Source organism: Rhinolophus sinicus, linkage group LG07, assembly GCF_036562045.2.
Source record: "Rhinolophus sinicus isolate RSC01 linkage group LG07, ASM3656204v1, whole genome shotgun sequence".
NCBI classification, from domain to species: domain Eukaryota; kingdom Metazoa; phylum Chordata; class Mammalia; order Chiroptera; family Rhinolophidae; genus Rhinolophus; species Rhinolophus sinicus.
Genome location: NC_133757.1, coordinates 74,221,970 through 74,241,325, shown reverse-complemented (window position 1 = coordinate 74,241,325; position 19,356 = coordinate 74,221,970). Strand labels below are relative to the sequence as shown.

Genomic DNA, 19,356 nt, shown 5'->3' with positions numbered 1-19,356 from the left:
CCAAACAGGGAGACATAAGGTGTAAGCACAAAGGTGAAGCAAAGTCTCTGAAAGGATCCATCTCACAGACTCTCCTTTCTTTAGGGGCAGGTAGGAGGAGACAGACGGGTAGGCTGCTGCGTGGCAACATGATCATAGTAACAAAGTTTTTAAATCTGATTAATATCAGTGCTGGCCAGGACATGGAACCCTGGGAACGGTCATGCACTGCTCATGGGAATATAAACAGTCATAACCACTTTGGAAAACGATTTTACGTTCTCTGAAGCTATTCAGACATAGAATCACGTACTCGCAAACTCAGGCACAAACCCCAGAGCAATGGACTGACACAACCTTTTTTGCTGACATCTTCCTTAATATTTTTGAAAACTCTATACCCCATTGCCCATTTTTAAGTTGGCTACCATCATTAATCAGAAGTTTTTGTAATTCCAAAAAATGTGATTTCCAGTATAATATAACTAGAACATTATTAAACAAAACTGTGAAATCTCTCTTTTTAAATGTTTCTGAGGAATAGAAATGTAATAAATTTTTTACCAACTATCATTTTTTGGTTACTTTCTTTTGTTGTAAAACTTTTATTATTTTTATGTGTGTACATTCTAGGAATAAGAAAAAATACAAAGAAGCAGAATTTTGAAATTCACTCATAATCCTACCACTGACTGTACTTTTTTGTCTTTCATCCTTCACACGTTTTTCTGTGCATGTATGTAATATACAAATGTACTTTTCCCTTTTAAAAATACGATATTTACATATTACTTAGTAACATTTTATTCATTTTACATTCTGTCTGGAACTGTTTTTTGTACAAATGAATAAAGCTCTCCTATTAAAAGGCAGAGATTTGGAGATTGGTTCTAAATAAGATAAACAATGAGATGCAGATAAGAAAGGATGCATCTAAAAATCATTAAAAGCAAGTAACAAATTAAAAGTAAAAAAAATGGATAAAGGTTTATCAGTAAAATGCAGATCAAAAGCACACTATATGGCAATGTTAATATCAGAAAAAATAAAAATCAAGGTAAACTACATTAAGTAAGGGTGAGAATGGTTTCAATTAACCTTCCAATGGGTTGCTTTGAGTTTGATTCTTACTCTCCTTGTCTATTTCACCCACTTCTCTAAACACATCATCCTTGCTTAAATGATGTTGTGTATATCTTCTTTAAATTCCTGGAGAGACTAAATCAGCCTTTCTCTAAAAGTTCCTTCTGTGTTTTCCTTCTCCTCTGGCTCTTCCTCCTCCTCTGGCTTTTCCTAAGGCTTTGCTCTTCCTAAGGTTTCACTCTCATTTTCTGGTTTTTCTTCAATTTGACAGGGTTTCATCTTGTGTCTCTCTTCCTTTCCTCCTTCTTTCCTTTTTCTCTGCTAATTTCTCATTGAATACAATTACTTCAGTATTGATCCAATCAGTTTTTTCCTCATCTTTTCTAGCTTTGTTCACTGCTATGGACAACAGACCTGCAAAATTCCAGCATATTGGCTCTCTCCTTTCCCCGGCCTCAGGGCCCACGGTCACACTGCAGGAGGAAGTTGGTACTCAGGCGAGAACAAGGACCAGACTCAACCATCATTTATTTTTAAATGTATAATCAGCTTTCCTTTAACGTTCATAAATGTAACATCGGTCCTTTTTCTCCTTAAACTCATATCTCTATTCCATCTCCCTCACATAATTTTGTGCTAATGGAATATATTTTATACGTGAAAGTCTATCAGTGAAAATATTATACCAACTTAGAAGGTAAGAAAATAAAGACATAACATTAGTGAATAAAAAATAAACCAAGAGAAAAAAAAGTGTGGGGGGTGGGAGATGAAGGTAAGGGGGATCAAATATATGGTGATGGAAGGTGAACTGACTCTGGGTGATGAACACACAATGGGATTTATAGATGATGTAATACAGAATTCTACACCTGAAATCTATGTAATTTTACTAACAATTGTCACCCCAATAAATTTAATAAAAAAAAATTAAAAAAAATAAATTAAAAAAAAAGTAAGGAGATTTCTGTTTCCAGGAAGAGGGAGTAGACATACTTTTCTTTATTCTTTCCACTAAATACAACTCAAAGCCCTGGATATTGTATATAAAACAAGCATAAGAAGAGTAGAAAGGAAAAAAAAAGACTGCCCAGAAAGCACAGGACCCACAGAATGACACGGTGAGTTCCTTGGGGGTATCTTATGTGCCTCATATATCCCAGACTTGGAGCTGAAAAAGCTGGCAAATTGGAAATACCAACAGACATATATAAAAAGAAGCCTCAACAAAAGCCTCTCCAGCCAAAACAACCAGGAAAGGGGAAGATTAGCAAGGCAGAAAACTTTTAGAAAATAACTTCTTCACTCTATTCAAACACCACGGGACAGGTGGGGGGAGGAGACGTGTGGCTCTACTCCAATCATGCCAGCAAAGGCCGAGTAAGGAGGAGCCTAGACCTCCATCCTTGTAAGACTATAATAAGGTAGCCCAAACCCCTCCCTGCTAGGATGGTTTCAGAGATGGCCAAGCAGGGAGCCAAGACTTTAATCTTTGCCAGCCAGTAACAAGCCAACCCCCTGCGGTGTCAGTGGAGACCACATGGGGAGCTGGAACTCCTGAATTCCTAACCCCACCAAGCAGTAATGAGGACCCCCACCATGTGTCAACAGAGCACACTGTTTTGGGGAACTTACACTTCTACTTCCATCTGGCAGAAGCAGATCTGCTGCAAGAGTGGTGTCACATTAATCCAGCTAAAAGAGTTTTAAATAAGATACGGTCTCATAACATAACACAAAAATGTCCAGATGTCAATCAAAAGTCACTTCTTATACCAAGAACCAGAAAGATCCCAAACTAAATGAAAAAAAGAATCAATAGATGCCAAGACCAAAGTGACAGAGTTGCTAGAATTATCTGACAAAGATTTCAAGGCAGTCATGATAAGAACACTTCAGTAAGCAATTATGAAAACAAAACAGAAAACTTCAGTAAAGAACTATAAAGCCTCAGCAAAGAAATAAAATATATAATGCATAATCAAATAAAACTGAGAAATACAATAACAAAAAAAAAGCGCAGCAGATGGGATTAACAGAAGAATAGAAGGGGGAAAGAATAAGTGAACTGAAACATAAAACAATAGAAATGATTCAATCTGAACAACAGAGATTATAGACTAAAAACAAAAACATGAATGAAAGATCTAATATGTGTTATCAGAGTTTAGGAAGGAGAGGAGAAAGAAGATAGGACCAAAACATACTCAAAGAAATAATGGCTGAAAACTTCAAATTTGGCAAAAAAAAAAAGCAAACAAACAAACAAAACTACAGATTCAAGAATCTGCACAACTTTCATACAGGATAAGCCCAAAGAAATTGATGTCAAAACATCATAATAAACTTTGAAAGGCAATCTCTCACTCAGAAATGACAACTTAACTACATGGGAAAACAACTCAAAATAAAAATAAAGGGATGAAAAAATATATGCCGTGTAAATATTTTAATCAAATGAAAGCATGAGTACATTAGGAGCATATTATTAGCACATATAGTTGACTTCAGAGCAAAGAAAAGTACTAGGGACAGAGAGTGACATTACATAATGATAGAAGGGCCAATTCTCTAAGAAGATACAACAATCCTAAATGTGTATGCACCAAACACCTGAGATGAAAAACATGTGAAGCAAAAATTTATAAACCTAAAAGAAGAAACACACATCGACAATTACAGTTGGAGATTTCAACACTCCTGTGTCAACAATTGGTAGACCACCAGACAGAAAATCATCAAGAACATAAAATAGCACCACCATTACTCAACAGGATTTACTTGATATTCATACAACACTCCACTCAATAATAGAATACTCTTTTTTTTTCAAGTGTCTATGGAACATATACCAAGAGAGACCACATCCTGGGTTATAAAAAAAAAATATTCAGGTAATTAAAAAGAAATCATACAGGGTGTATTTTCAGACCACAGTGGAATCAAACTACAAATCAGTAACAGAAAGGTAATACGAAAATTTCCAAACACGCGGTGACTACACAACACACTTCTAAATAATCAATGGGCTAAAAAGGAAGTCACAAGGAAAATTTAAAAAATACATTAATGAATACAAATTCAGCATATAAAAATTTGTAAGAGGCAGCTAAAGCACTGCTGAGAGAAAAATTTATAGCATTAAATGTTATACTAGTAAGAGGAAAGTCTCAATCAAAAATCTATTCTCCATTTGAGATTACATGTATATTAAACTTTTTTATATGCCCCACAGCTCTTGGAGGCCCTGATGTGTTTTGCTCACTTTTATTTTTCTCTTCTGTTTCAGTTTGGGTGTTTCTATTGACCTATGTTTAAATAAACTAATTCATTCCTGAGCTATGTCAAATCCACTGGTGAGCCCATCAGAGCCATTTTTATCTGTTAACAGGGTTTTTTAAATTATTTCTAGCACTTAACATTAGTGTCTTTCTTATAGTTTCCATCTTTCTACTGAAATTCCCTATCTTTTAAATCCCATTGTCATCTTTTTTTCACTAGAGATTTTCACATATTAATCAAAGTTATGTCAAACTCCCTGCCTGATAGTTTCAACACCTGGGCCATCTCTGAGCCTAGTTCTATTATTTTGTCTTGACAGCAAATTGCTGTTTCTTGCTTTTTTGTGCATCTTATTGAATTTATTGAATTCCACACATCTTGGGTAGATGTGTAGAGACTGAGGTAAATGGTATTTAGACTTGGAAAGCTGCATGCCTTTTTTATTTTGCTACGCTACATTGAGGAGTGAGTCAATTTGATCAAGAGTTGAACCAGGCTTGAGTTTTGCTATTGCTTTGGTACCTTCCACTGTACCATTTGCTTCAACTTCCTTTAACGGGCAGGGATGGACCAGGGTTTCCAGTGGGTTTTTTTTAATGTGTTTTTGTTTGTTTGTTTGTTTATGCTATCATCTCAACTCTCAGCCTTCCCTGTCACCCGCACCATACAGGGGTTCTGTCTTTATTCTCTTTTCTAAACCAGTGCCAGTGCTTACTACCCAGAGGTGGGGAGGCAAGGTGCTTCTCTATGGTTTTGGTCAAGCCTCATTCTGAGGCAAGCCCTGTGCTTATGTCTCTAAAATGCGGCTTTCTCATGCTCTTGTTCCCCATTACAGCCAAACTCTGCCTCAACTATTTGGTAGATCTTCATTTGCAACAGAGTTTCCTGCCTGTGGCCCCAAAATAGGAAAAAATATATATAACCCTACTTTGTGAGTGTAAGGTCCTGGCACCAGGATTTTTCCCTGCCTTTTCCTCCAAGATAGAGGGTCTGGGGGGTGGGAGGAGTTGTGTGTTTGTTTGCTTTTTCTTTTACCTTTTTTACCCAGCAGTGTGGGTCTTCCCTATTCCTTGGAAAAGACAGCATTTGATTTTTCCCCAACTCCATCAGGTTAAATCTTTTGTGCCATTTAAGAGAATGTTCTGGTAGGGGCTTCATGCTTCAACCCCGCCCCTCCCCCCGCCCCCCACCCCCCAGACACCTTCACTCCCCTCCTCCAGGACTGCACTGCTGAGGGAGTCTCTCAGCTCTCACTCCTTGCTTCTAATTTTCTCACGAGCACCCACTGGAGGTCTGTGGAGAAGAAACTGCAAGTGGATGCAAACCCCATTTGTGTCTATGATGCCCAAGGTATTAATCCTCTCACTTGGCCTTTAGCAATTCATTAAAAAGTTTATCTGCATTCTCACAGCTTATATAGCACCCAACATCTCTTCCTCCACGCTCTGCGCACGCAAGCCAATGCTTATCTCTCCTTGGAGCAGTCGGCCTGTCTTTGGATTTCCAGTTGGATTCCATGTGACATCAGCTCTCTGACAAGCTCAAAAAAAGTTACGGTTTTGTAATTTATCTGTTTGTGTTTCTTTTTCTTATTTCGTAAGGTAGGAGCACCCTTTCTAACTTTTTACACCCTAAGCAGAAGCAAAAGCCTCAGAGTTTTCAATTTATGATTGATATACATCAAATGTAAGTCACTAATCACATAATTCCTTCCACAGAACTTTGTCTTTCTTTTTTCCTGGTGTTCTGAATTATTTTGACCTTTCAAATAAAATCTTCCTGCAAATTGCTGGTAAGTCAGGACATCTCAATTTCTGGTTTTTCAAAACCAAAATTTCAATATTTTGTTTGTGATAAGGTTATTTTAACTATTTGTTTCCTTCAGTTACTTTGGAATTTTAATTTAAGTTCTTAATTTATCTTAAGTTGAGAAATTAATAAGAATTTAACAGTATTCACGCTTACCTTTGAAATTGTATTTGCTAGTCATAAAATTAAAGCTGTTATATTACTTGATGAATTTGCAAGTGAATAGTCAATATGTTAAAGTTTTAAAATCTGGAAGATTATATTCAGAGACATATAAATAAAATCACTAGCTGTTTAAATATAATGATCATGTACAAAATGGCAGAATTTTGGTTAGAAAACTAGCCTGAATTAAGGAAAATTTTTAATATATACTGATTGCTATTTCACTAGTCTATGAGCAGCTTTATGTTTCGCTGGCCAATTTCATCAGTAACATATCAATCTTACCTTAATTGATTTTAAGAAAAGCATATGTCACCAGTAATCAAAATTGAATATTCTTATAAAGCTGTTAAATCATTTATTTTAAAGCTATCAAAACATTCCTGGTAGGACTATAATTGATATATTCATCAAATGGGATATTCGACAAATTAGACTTTAATTTGTTTTTTGTGAATTGATTTGTGAACTGCATATTAGGCTAATTGTCCATTTTGGAAAATTGAATATTGACCAATTTACCTGCTCTCACTGAAGTTTCAAACAGTAGAAAAACCTAAGCATCCATCAATGGGGGCACACTAGCCACAAAGAGCTCAAGTGTCTGAAAGAGAAAGATGCGGTTTCAAACAGACAGGAACAAATCTTTATAGATAAGGAACAAAGCAAGTTACTGCCATTTGCATAATTCAGTGATTCTAAAGGTGTGATCCCCAGACCAGCACCATCAGCATCACCTAGGAACTTGTTAGAAAGGCAAATTCTCACATCTCAGTCTTAAAACTTTGCAAATTAGAAACTGGGGGTGGGGGGTGGGGGGGGGAATGGAGGGATGTACATTTAAGCAAACTGTGTTTTCACAAGCCCTCCAGGTGATTGCGAGGCATGCTAAACTTAGAGAATCACTGATACCAGTATCATTAAAAGGGAGACAGTGCACATATGCATGCACACAGATACACACACAATGACAAACACATACACTGTTATACACAGATGCATACACATCACTCTAAATGCACAGACAGGCCTCTTTAACTATACAGGAACCTGTGAGAGTTATTCTTTCTGGCAAGAGAACAGAAGCACTAGAAGCCCAGTGCTTAGGGTGTAAAAAGTTAGATGAAAAAGATTACTTTTGATATAACCTTGTGTACTATTAGAATTTGTTTCCTACTTCTTTGACAAGAATAGGTTTAAAAAGAAATCTTCAGATTTAAAGCTGGAGAAATGTTCCCCGCTATTGTTCACGCAGATTTTTTTTCCATTAAATTTCCAGGTGGAAATGAAGGAAAATTAGAATTAAAGCAAGTAAAAGAGAAAGCATTTTTAAATATTTTCTGCCCCTTTCATATAATAAACATATTAAGTTTGAGAAAAGGTCGCAGGTTACTGTCCAGGTAACTATTTCACTGTTAGGAACTTGAAACAACTGAAATATCAAATAGTGATTTTAATTACTTGTCATGCTATTACCTTACTAAAGGTATCTCCACATGACATTTTAGAAATATCTACACAAGGCAGAAAATTATTTGTACAATATAACTAAGTGGGTGTCTACAGACCACAACTTTAAATGGAATACAAGGTATTATATGAATAATTCATCTCCATCCCCTTCTAGTCAACTTGGCAATAACCTTAAAAGAAGCTTATAGACATGAACTTATATTACGTCTCTGAAGGCAAAAGGTTGCAGTTGTGTTTTTCATTCTATAAGGTTTTCTGAATTTGTATGTAAAATATTTCAAAATGTTTAAAATATAGTCTACCAACATATCTAAAGCAATCCAGATAATGAACTAATTAGTACCACCATAACAAATATACATATTCATGTTATATTATATTAGTATTTCCAGAGTTCAGTATAATTTTCTTTTTGAGATGGGAATATAATTCTAATTTTTTCAGGCCACAAATTTATATGTGAGGAAACAACTGAAAAAAAAAAAAAAAAATACAAGTCTTTGTGATTGTTCTAGGTTATAAGTCCTAACTATAAAAGTCCTGTGGTGATTTTAAAAATATGTCCACATTTTTATTTTGTATTTATCCCTTCAAGAGATGAAATTTAACTCTTTCCCCTTGAGTGAAACATGGCAGAACTGATGTTATGTCATTTCTGATAATAGGTTATAAAAAGCCTGTAGCTTCCATTTTATGTACGAAAAATCTTTCTTAGATCTTTCACTCTTGGGGAATTTAGCTGTCATGTAGTAAGAACATTCAGGCAGCTTACAGAAAGCCCTGCATGGTGACGAACTGAGATTTCCAGCCAACAGCCAGCAAAGAATTGCAACTTTCCAACAGCAAGTGAGTGAATTTGGAAGTAGATCCCACCCACACTCATCCCCAGTCATGTTTTCAGATGACAGCAGCCCTGGCCAATAGTTGACTCCAACAAAAGAGACCCTGATCCAGAACCATCCAACGAAGGATGGTTCTAACTTTAAAATTCCTGACTCACAGAATCTGAGGTAATAAATATTTATCCTTTTAAGATGATAAACTTTAGAGTAATTTGCTATGTAGATATAGATAACTAATGCATGTCCTAAAAACTATTATCTGCTCAGTATAGTGGACATGCATTTTGTATTTCCCCATCATCCTTTGCTTTGTGGAATCACTCCTTCCGCACTCTAAATAATTCTGCACAATCCATGACATTCCTGGTATGGCTGTCTTATATGCCCTCCTTGGCATAGACCAGACCAGGAAGTCAGAGTATGCCATAGCTTAACCATAGTGAGTGATTCAGAGTTACACATGCAAGTTAAACGGGGCCAATCAGAATCACCTCAAATAGTGTTACCAGAGTTATTAGAAAGATGTTCAGCCTTCCTCTTAGATCATCACTCTAAGTTTCACATAATACTAAAATTGCCATCTTTTCACTCTTTGGAAAGAAGTTTTCTAAAAATAGAGCCAAGCTGATATAAGAAAGCCAGCAAACACAAGATGGAAAGCGAATGTGTGTTTTTATCACACTGTTTAAACCTCTGGAGTCTATTATCAACATTTTACTTTCCACGTAGGTGAGCTTTTTCATATTTCAGCTATTTCAGGAGTTCAGTTGGATTTCTATTTCTGAATGAGTCAACTGAATGAGTCCTAATAAATGACAAATTTTGTAAACTCAAAATACACCTAAGACTTATGCTTCTGGCTGTGATGAAATAATAGGAAACAGTTTTACCCTGTCACCATAAACAATTTAAAATGAACAAAAAATATGAAACAAGTTTTCAGACATTGGACAAAAATCATCTCAGGACAGTGGTCCTTGAGAAAGAGGAAACAAGTGAAATGGGGCCTAAAACTGCTCCAGCCTACTGTCTGCAGAGTTTCTAGGCTTCAAGACAGAACAGCTGAAACCAAACAGACTCTGGAAGTCTTCCTGAATTGAGACAGAGTTGAGAATTTGGGGATCCCAAAGCAGCTAGAATTCCTAGTGCAGAGTAACAGTCAGGAGAGTGCTGAAGAGAGAGAGTGGGAGGGAGAGAGAGAGAGAGAGAGAGAGAATTCTGAAAATATGCAAGGAATTTCTCTTGAGTCTTCAGCTGAGTGCTTTTTAGCACATGCATGTGAAATAACTACCTGAGGCTAGTGAAGCAATTCCAGAGATCATGGTGGGCTGGAAATAATTTATCCTCCTAACAGCTAGGGTGTAGAAATCTCTCAATTCATGAGGCAACGGGTTATGTACTTGGAAAAGGATTATCTCAATAGTGGAGCCAAATTAGCTCCAGGCTAAAGGTAACTCTGCTGTTTTCAAGGAACTTAGATGAGTCACAGAACAAACTTCAAAAAATGTGTAGAGGAATACAAAAATGCTAGAACTAGACAACATAAAATTCATTAAATCACCCTGACAATTTCATTCAACACTGTACTGGCAATCCTAGCCAGTGCATAAAAGAAGAAAATTTTTGAAAACACAGATGGAGGGGTCAGGGAGAAAATTATTTTTATTCTCAGATGACATCATCATCTATCTAGAAAAGGAATCTGCAAAAAAAATCTACTAGAAGTAATAAGAGTAGTTTAGCATGGTTTACAAAATGAGTATACAAAAATCAATTATAGTTTTACAAGCTAGTAATAAGCAATCAGAAACTAAAATTTTTTAAACTATCCCATTTACAGTAGCATGAAAAAAATTAATTTGACAAGTATTTATAATACCTATACACCAAAAATTATAAGACATTGATGAGAGAAAAGCCAAACATGTAAAAAAAAAAAAAAAAAAGCAAACCATATTCATGGGTCACATCAATTATTGCCAACATATCATTCTTCCTAAATTGATGTATAAATTCAATGCAATCTCTAACAAAATTCCAGCAGGTTTTTAACAGAGAATGACCACCTGACCCTAATATTTATATGTAAATGCATACAACCTGAAAGGCAAAAATGACATTTAAAAGAAAAGAACAAAGTTAGAGGACTTATGCTATCTGATTTCAGGATATATTACAAAACTGCATTAATCAAGGAAGGGCGATATTGGTATAAAAATGGCAAAAGTCCACCAAAAGGTAAATGAATAGACAGACGTATATATCCATGGATTGTATGTATATATCCATACAATGGATTACTGCTCAGCAATAAAAAGAAATAAACTATCAGTATACACAACATCTACAAATCTCAAAATAATTATGCTGAGTGGAAAAAGCCAAAGTAGAGTGCATACAGTATGAATCCATATATATAAAACTCAGAAAAAGTGCAAGCTAATCTATAGTGACAGAAACAGACCAGTGGTTGGTTGCCTTAGGGATAGTGAAGTGTTGGGTGGGAGGTACCAATCACAAGGCACAAGGAAACTTCAGGAAGATGACAGATATATCCGTTATTCTGGTGGTGGAGATGGTTTCACAGATGTCAAAATCCATCAAATTTTATACTTTTTAATACGAACACTTTATGGTATGTCCATTGCCCCTCAATAAATATATGCAAATGCTCTTTCTTCTTCTTTACTGAGACTAAAATATTATATCTATAAGAATACATAAAGTCATTTTACCAAGAACTAGTACAGGTCATGGATGGCAGAATCTTACTGACAAAAACAGTTCTTGCTATACATTTCAATCTGCAGGGCACTTTTTAACCCATGTAAAAACTTCAAACCATAATGATTAAAATGGTCTGTCAGCTCTTTGTTCAGTGGTAACATTTGCATATTCCCATTGATCTTTGAAAGAGCATTTAGTGGATCACGAATAATGACTATGCTCTAGCCATTGCTGCTTAGCTGAAATACAATTTGGAGGATAAGGAACAAGTCCTTGGCTTGGCAGATCTAATCTCTCTTGAGAAAGGGAGAAAGATTGTTAGTGATAGCAAGTGCCCCCATCCTTAACCCCAAGTCCTGCTGTGAAATTCAGGGGAGGCTCTTCTCTCCTCCAGTATCCTGCATCAACAACTGAGGTTCTTAATAAGCTCTATTGTGCTCACCCTCCCCGTGTCCTTCTCTCTGCATTATCCTAATTAGGAAATGAGTCAAAGAAACTCAACTCTTCTGAGATAACTCTCTAAGAACATAAATATGGAACCAAAATTGTACCTTTCCAAAGGACAGCCTCATTTCATCCTCCTCCTGCAGTGGAACGTACTTAAAGGATAATTCTAACTCTAGAAGTAGAACTTAACAACAGCGAAAAACAAATTTGTGAGAGACCGTAGTATTCCTTAGTTTTCCTTTTTCCCTCTCCTTCACCCCATGGAGGAAAACAGCTAATGCCTGCATTTACATCGCTTACCCTCTCCAGCATTCAACACAAGCATACATATATATGAACACACTCTCAGCTGGGTTAAATATATGTTAAAATCTCTAAAACTTAGGAACTAAACGTTTTTCGAAATGAAGTTCTTCAATTGAGTGTAAATAGCTTGATTTGTTGCTCATTTTAGAAAACAGATTAACTAACATTTACTGAGGACTGTGTATGTGCCAGGCACAGTTCCAAATGCTTCACCTGCGTTATCTCATTTAATCCTCATGAAAACCCTCCATGAGAGGTACTATTATCATCCTTCACTTTACAGAAGTGAAAACAAGGCACAGAAAAGTGAAACAGACGGCTCAGAATCCGAGAACCAAACACACTAAAAAACGACCACAGCCTATGTTGAAACCCTGGCACTCTGACTTCAGAATGCAATTGTCATGCAGGGTGTCATGCGGGGTCTCTGGTCCCACTCCCGACATAAGAACTCAGGACATGGTGAGGCCAAAAAGGAACATCCATGGACCATAGATAGGGGAGTCATACCACTATAGTCTCGCTACTGGCTAGATTGGAGACACAGAAAGCGGGAGCTACACGATCTGCAACCCACCATCCGCTTCTCTGCCAACCAACCTCACTTCCTAACTGCAATCCGCCTCTCTGCAATCCACAATCAGCGCTTGCTAGCTTAGCCTTGGTAGTTATATTAGTGGCTAATGGCTAACTGGTAATAGCTGATGGCCAACTAGTCACAGCTGATGGCTATCTACTACCCGAGCCAGTACCTTTCCACATGAGGCTGAGAGCCTGGAAACTTCACTCTAGGACTCTGTCCCCACAGCAATTCTAAATACTAGATAGCCGCGTCTCCAAGGAAACAAGAAAAAGTGACTAATGTACTCAAAAAGCCCAAACACCATAAATATTGTTAGCCCATGTCGGTTGCTTTGACTTATAAATACAAGGGTAAAATCGCATGTTCCAGGGTTATTTTGTCAAACCAAACTTGAATCTGTGAAGGAATGAAAGCACCTCAGAGTGGGGAGCACTCAGACTTCCTGAGGGGATGTTACCCAACATGGCCACCGAGGAATCAGACACTACACCTACCCTTGCAGGCCAACTCTCCTGAAGCATCTGAGCTGTCCGAAGGCTTTTGCTGTGACCATGGCAACCCTCACTTTCCAGCTGTGTCACACCTGGTTTCCATCATGACAAGAACATTTTCTCCTAGCTAAGGAGCAGTATATCTGCAAGTAATGATTTTGGCAAAATGATTCATCTCCAGGTTGTAACCCAGCTTTTCAGGTGGATCAATTTAAGCTGTTTCTTGGCTGTTCTTCAGGAATGTAAGAAGAGAGGAAGAAAGAGAGAAACTTTCAAAATGATACAAATGGGATTTAATTTTATTTATCTGAAATTCAGTTAAAGCTTACTCTGAGCATATATGTTTTTGGTCCTTCATTTAATCCAATCTGTTAAATCGGGGACAAATATATTATTGTGGGGACAGAACCCCAAAAAGCAGTTTCCAGGCTCTCGGCCTCACATAGACAGGTGCTGGCTCAGGTAGTAAATGGCCATCAACTGTGATTGCATGGCCATCAGCTGTGGCTAGTTGGCCGTCAGCTGTAACCAGTGAGCCATTGGCCACTAATATAACTGCTGTGGCTGTGCTAGCAGAGGAGAGAAGAAGAATGGGGGCTAGCGAGAAGATGGCGGCTGGGCTGGCAAGCGTGGATGGCGGTCTGCGGACAGTGTGGATCCAGCCTCCAGTGAGAGTATAGTGTGCCGCCAGAGAGAATATAGTGGTATGACTCCCCTACCTATGGCTCCATGGGTGTTCCTTTTTGGCCTCACCATATCCTGCGTTATGTGGGGAGTGGGACCAGAGACCCCACCTGGCACCCTGCACGACAAATGGCGCAGCGAGCAGGGTCTCCCGCACGACAATTATCATTAAAGTAAAAATAATAAAACATAAATAACTTTAACACCTCTCCTGGCAACAATGTGCCAATTTGAGAGCGGCTGAGAATCCCCCATCAGTTATTTACCAAATAGATTCCAGGGTCCCTCCTCTTTCAAGATCATGATTCTTTATGTACAGAATGGAGCATACAGAGTGATCAGTCTGGAATTTGGGATGACCTTCTATGACAATCCAAATTTGAATACTTTTCCCCTTTTGAAGTTATCAGTTCTTCAGAATCATTACTCTTTCTCAATGTTAACCTATTTTCCTGTTCTTTTATGCAACGTAGGCTACATATCCATTGGCACAAACATTAAGAGCTAATTGCTCAAAAGCCAGGAACGCAATAATGATGGCTCCCTGCTTTCCCACTCAAAAGAGAAGCTTTCTATACCTCATCATGCTTTACTGTGGGATACTTGTATAGCATTTACAAGTATGTAAAGAATTCAGATCGGCCCAGCAGCCTTAGCGGTCATCTGGTTGCAGAGAAGAAGACAGTAGAGACCCAGACAATGGTGGGAGAATTGACTGAAATCTGGGAATGTTCTTCATAAAGAAGAGAGAAAAGAGATCTAAGAGAGTCCAGGGATGAGGGACTGGGGTGACCTGCCTTTGATTGAGGGTGACCCTCACAATAAGGCAGTATAGCTTAGAAGTAAAGAGCACAGCCAGGGGTGTTTGAATCTCACCTCTCAGCTGTGTGACCTTGGATAATTTACTTCACCTCACTATGCTTCATTTTTCTCATATGTAACAAGCGGATAGTAGCAGAATTTACCTCACAGAGCTATTGTGAGGATAAAATACACTAGTAAATGAAAAGTGCTGAGTGGCATACCTGGAACTATAGAAGTGATAGCTATTGTGACTATTACAATTGAAAAGAAGGAATAGGAAAACTTCAAACACCAAAACTTGTTCAAAAGCATCACCGAAGTCTCACCTCCCATGCTCGTCTAAGTCAGAGTCTCCCAAAGAGCCCCAACAGCTGCAGACACTCTTCCTCAGAGGTTTGAACTTTGAAAACAACCAGGGGGAGTTAAAGAGCCATTCTGAGCAGTGGGGAACACACAGATTGTGTAGTGATGAGAGATCCAAACACCACACACTCCAGAAGCTTTGGGTTTGTCTCCTATGCCACCGTGGAGGTAGTGGGTGCAGCCATGGAGGCAAGGCCACACAATGAAATGGGAAGAGTTCTGAGACCAAAGAGGTTTGTCTCAAGAGAAGATTCTCAAAGACCTGGTGCCCACTTCAGTGTGAAAAAAATTTTTGTGCCTTGTATTAAAGAAGACACTGAAGAACATCACCTAAGAGATTTTGAACAATATGGAAAAATTGAAGTGATTGGAATCATGACTGACCAAGGCGGTGGCGAGAAGAGAGGTTTTGCTTTTGTGAACTTTGACAACCATGACTGTAGACAAGACTGTCATTCAGAAACACCATCCTGTGAATGGTCACAACTGTGAAGTAGGAAAAGCCCTATCTAAGCAGGAGATGGTTAGTGCTTCATCCAGCCAGAGGTCGAAGTGGTTCTGGAAACTTCAGTTGTGGTGGAGGAGGTGGTTTTGATGGGAAGGACAACTTTGGTCGTGGAGGAAACTTCTGTGGTCGAGGCGGCTTTAATGGCAGTCGTGATGGTGGAGGATAGTTTGGCAGTGGGGTTGGCGACAATGGATTTGGTAATGAGGGAAGCAATTTTGGAGGTGGCAAAAGCGACAATGATTTTGGCGGTTACAATTCATCTTCAAATTTTGGACCCATGAAAGGAGGAACTTTGGAGGTAGAAGCTCTGGGCCCTAAGGCAGAGGCCAATACTTTGCCAAACCATGAAACCAAGGTGGCTGTGGCAGTTGCAGCCACATTACCAGCTGTGGCAGTGGCAGGTTTTAATTACTGCCAGCAAACAAAGCTGAATATGAGGGGGAGAGTCAGAAATGTGACAGGGAAGCTATAGGTTGTAACAGATTTGTGAACTCAGCCAAGCACAGTGGTGGCAGGGCCGAGCTGCTACAAAGAAGACAAGTTTTACACAATACTCATGTGTATGGGGAAAAAAAAAATTGAGGACTGTATTTGTGACTAATTATATAACAGGTTATTTTAGCTTCTGCTGTGTGGAAAACGTAAAGCATTACAACAAAGGGTTTTAATGTAGATTTTTTTTTTTGCACCCATGCTGTTGATTGCTAAATGTAATCGTCTAATCATGATGCTGAATAAATGCATCTTTAAAAAAATAAAGCAATATGTGAAATAGTTACTTGGTAGAGATCACCTGCACTCCAAAAATGCAGGAGTGGGGGGGGGGAACTATCCTCAAACTCTGCAGGCTGTAGTCCACAGTGATTGTAAGTTGGTGGCCTGGAGGAAGTCAGCAGTAGTGGTGGCTTAAGATTTTCTATGACAGCGTCCAACACAAGAAAGAGTGCTGGAGTTCAAGATGGTGGGCCCAGAAAGCTGTTTTAATGATTCAAAGAGTAGGTCTAGTGATGCTAAAGACACAGATAGTTAAATATGAATAGGAAAAGTCTCAATAAGTTCTTTATTCATAAAATGTAAGTAGAAAAAGAACCTACTTCTAAATTAATGCCATATATGATTGTAAAAGATAGCTAACATTTTTATTGAATATTTGCTATGGGCCAGACACTCTTTAAATACCTTAATTAATATGCAAAATTACTAATGGGGAGGGCATTAAAAATCCCTAATTTACAGATGAGAAAATAGAGGTACAAAGAAGCTAGTAGTGAACAAAAGCCACTAACAATGATGAAGCAGAGCCAGGATTAGAACCCAGATAGTCTGCATTTAGAGTGGACAGAACCACCATGCTTTTATTGCTCAACTAGATGTGTTTTCCTAATCCATCTATGCAAGGAGGGCATCTTTTTCTAATTCCTATAAAGGTGTCATATAAACCATTAGTTCTGAGAACACACGTCTATAATTAATAAGAGATTTAATATCATACTCACATGTTATACTCAATTTTGCTACGTCCCTAAAAGGTTATATATTTCCATCAATCAAATAAAACAAGAATTTTGGAGCTTCTTAGGAAAATGAAAGTGGAGCATATATATTTTCTTCATGAAGTCAGTCTTGCTCAATATTCTTGTATAAACTGCTAAGAAACTTTCTACCCACATTTTCAAGAAAATATACAATAAAGGAAATACACAAAGCATAAATAGAACATTCATTTTTAGTCATTTTGACACTTCATTTGACCAAGTTTCTCTCAACTGTGGTTTTTAGAGATAAATTTTAAGAGCTGGATCCCATTTAGAAACTTGCATCATCTATTTTCGATCTACCCTGGAAGTGGCCAAGCACAGTGTACATAAACTGGCGCTAGATGAGCTGAGTTCTAATCTGACTATACTGCCTAGTGCACACCTCTGGGCAAGGTGCTTAACCTGCCAGTTTTCTTATCAGTAAAATGGGAACCATAATAGTACTTTCCTCATAGAGTTGGTGTGAATTATTAAATGATGAAAAGTACGTAGCACTTAGGAGGCACTATGTGAGTATAAGCTATACGCATATATAGCCCAACGAAAAATAGCTTTCAAACAACGTTGAGGTTCCTCAAAAACTTCAAAATAGACCTACCATTGTATGACCCAGCAATTCCACTTCTGGGAATTTATCTGAAAAAAATCCAAAACACTAATTTGAAAAGATATATGTACCCCTATGTTCACTGCAGCACTATTTCCAATATTCAAGATATGGAAGCAATCCAAGGGCCCAGCAATGGACATTGGATAAAAACGATATAGCACATGTATACAATGGAGTATTAGTTGGCCATAAAAAAATTAAATCTTACCATTTGCGACAACATGGATGACCCTAGAGGGTATTATGCTAAGTGAAATAAGTCAGACAGAGAGAATCATATAAGTCAGACAGAGGATCACTTCAGAAATTATATAAATGCCTAACCACTATGCTGTACACCTGAAACTAATATAAAATAATACTGAATGTCAACTACAGTTGAAAAATAATATATATTTTTTTAAAGTGAGGCACCACAGACCACAAATGATTCTATTTCCATGAAATGTCTAGAACAGGCAAATCCAGGAAGATAGAAATATATTATTGGTTGCCAGGGATTGGGGGGATGTTGTTGGGTGAGGGCCTTTTGTGATCTAAATCTAAAATTGATAGTGGTAATGGATGAATAACTGTAAATTCACTAAAACCAACTGAACTGTACACTTTAAATAGGTTAATGGTATGCATGTGAATTACATTTCAATAAAGCTGTTAAAAAAGAAAATAAAAAAATAAGTAAAAACAGCTTTCAAAAAGTCCATAATAATAGCATTACCTTTATTCCTACTATTCTTTTACAAGTCAAAAATCCAGGGAAAATGTTATTTACCTTCTTTCGCTCCTTTTCCTGAGCTATCTGAAGAAGACGGTCTAGAGTTTAAGTCACCCTGAGGGGAACATTAAGACCCTTTTGGTCGCCATCATCATCTATCAACAATTACAGACAGCTTGTTATGAACACAGCCCTGGGTCAGAGTCTTAGATGCATTATCTCTACACTTTCCCTTCACTGCCTATATCACATCACTTACCACATACTATTTTGTCAACTCCTGAACTGGAAGATAATTTAGATAAGCTGTTACACCCACAATTACAAATATCTTGAGATTATAGTGAAATATTTTGGATTTCTATTTATCCCGCAATAGCTTAATTGTTGAAGGATTATCTATAAATTTTGAGCCTGAGAAATTGACAGACCGTAAAATGTAATCCCTACCTAAGCTTTTTTCGCCAGTGTTGCTGGTTATCTCCACTCAATCAGCCTTTGAATTTTTAGCAAAACTGTCCCTAGAGCTCCTCCGTGTGTTGATGAAGACAATGCTCCTAAATATCACATCTTTTGGTGGAAAAGCAACTACCTCAAAGTGTGTAGTAACCTTGAAAACTGATCTTAATCACACCCCGAATTAAATTAGGGGTCAGAGGAAAAGGATACAAGGCAGGAGTAAAATGAGTAGGAGTGTAGATATGTAGTGATGTGTTTGATAGACGCAGATCCTCAAGGACAAGTGAGCTCTGAGAGAAAATGATGTGTGGTCCTTAAGGAAAAATAATCATCAAGGATGAGCATCAGGCCTGTATTCTGTATATTGGACCACCCCTTGGTTCGGCCAGCCCTCGGGGGGCCCTAAACCTATAACAGGGGAATACTTTCTTCAAGATCTGGCCATGAAAGACAGTAGGTGCTTTCCCACTGGCCAGAGAGGGATAAGA

General features: G+C 37.8%; 2 pseudogenes; one reads left to right on the top strand and one right to left on the bottom strand.

Moving 5' to 3' along the window:
- Window positions 1–1,041: 1,041 nt before the first annotated feature.
- On the bottom strand, window positions 1,042–1,341 carry LOC109436696 (transcription elongation factor A protein-like 9; annotated as a pseudogene).
- Window positions 1,342–10,850: 9,509 nt separating this feature from the next.
- LOC109436685 (heterogeneous nuclear ribonucleoprotein A1) lies at window positions 10,851–15,954 on the top strand (annotated as a pseudogene).
- Window positions 15,955–19,356: the final 3,402 nt, after the last annotated feature.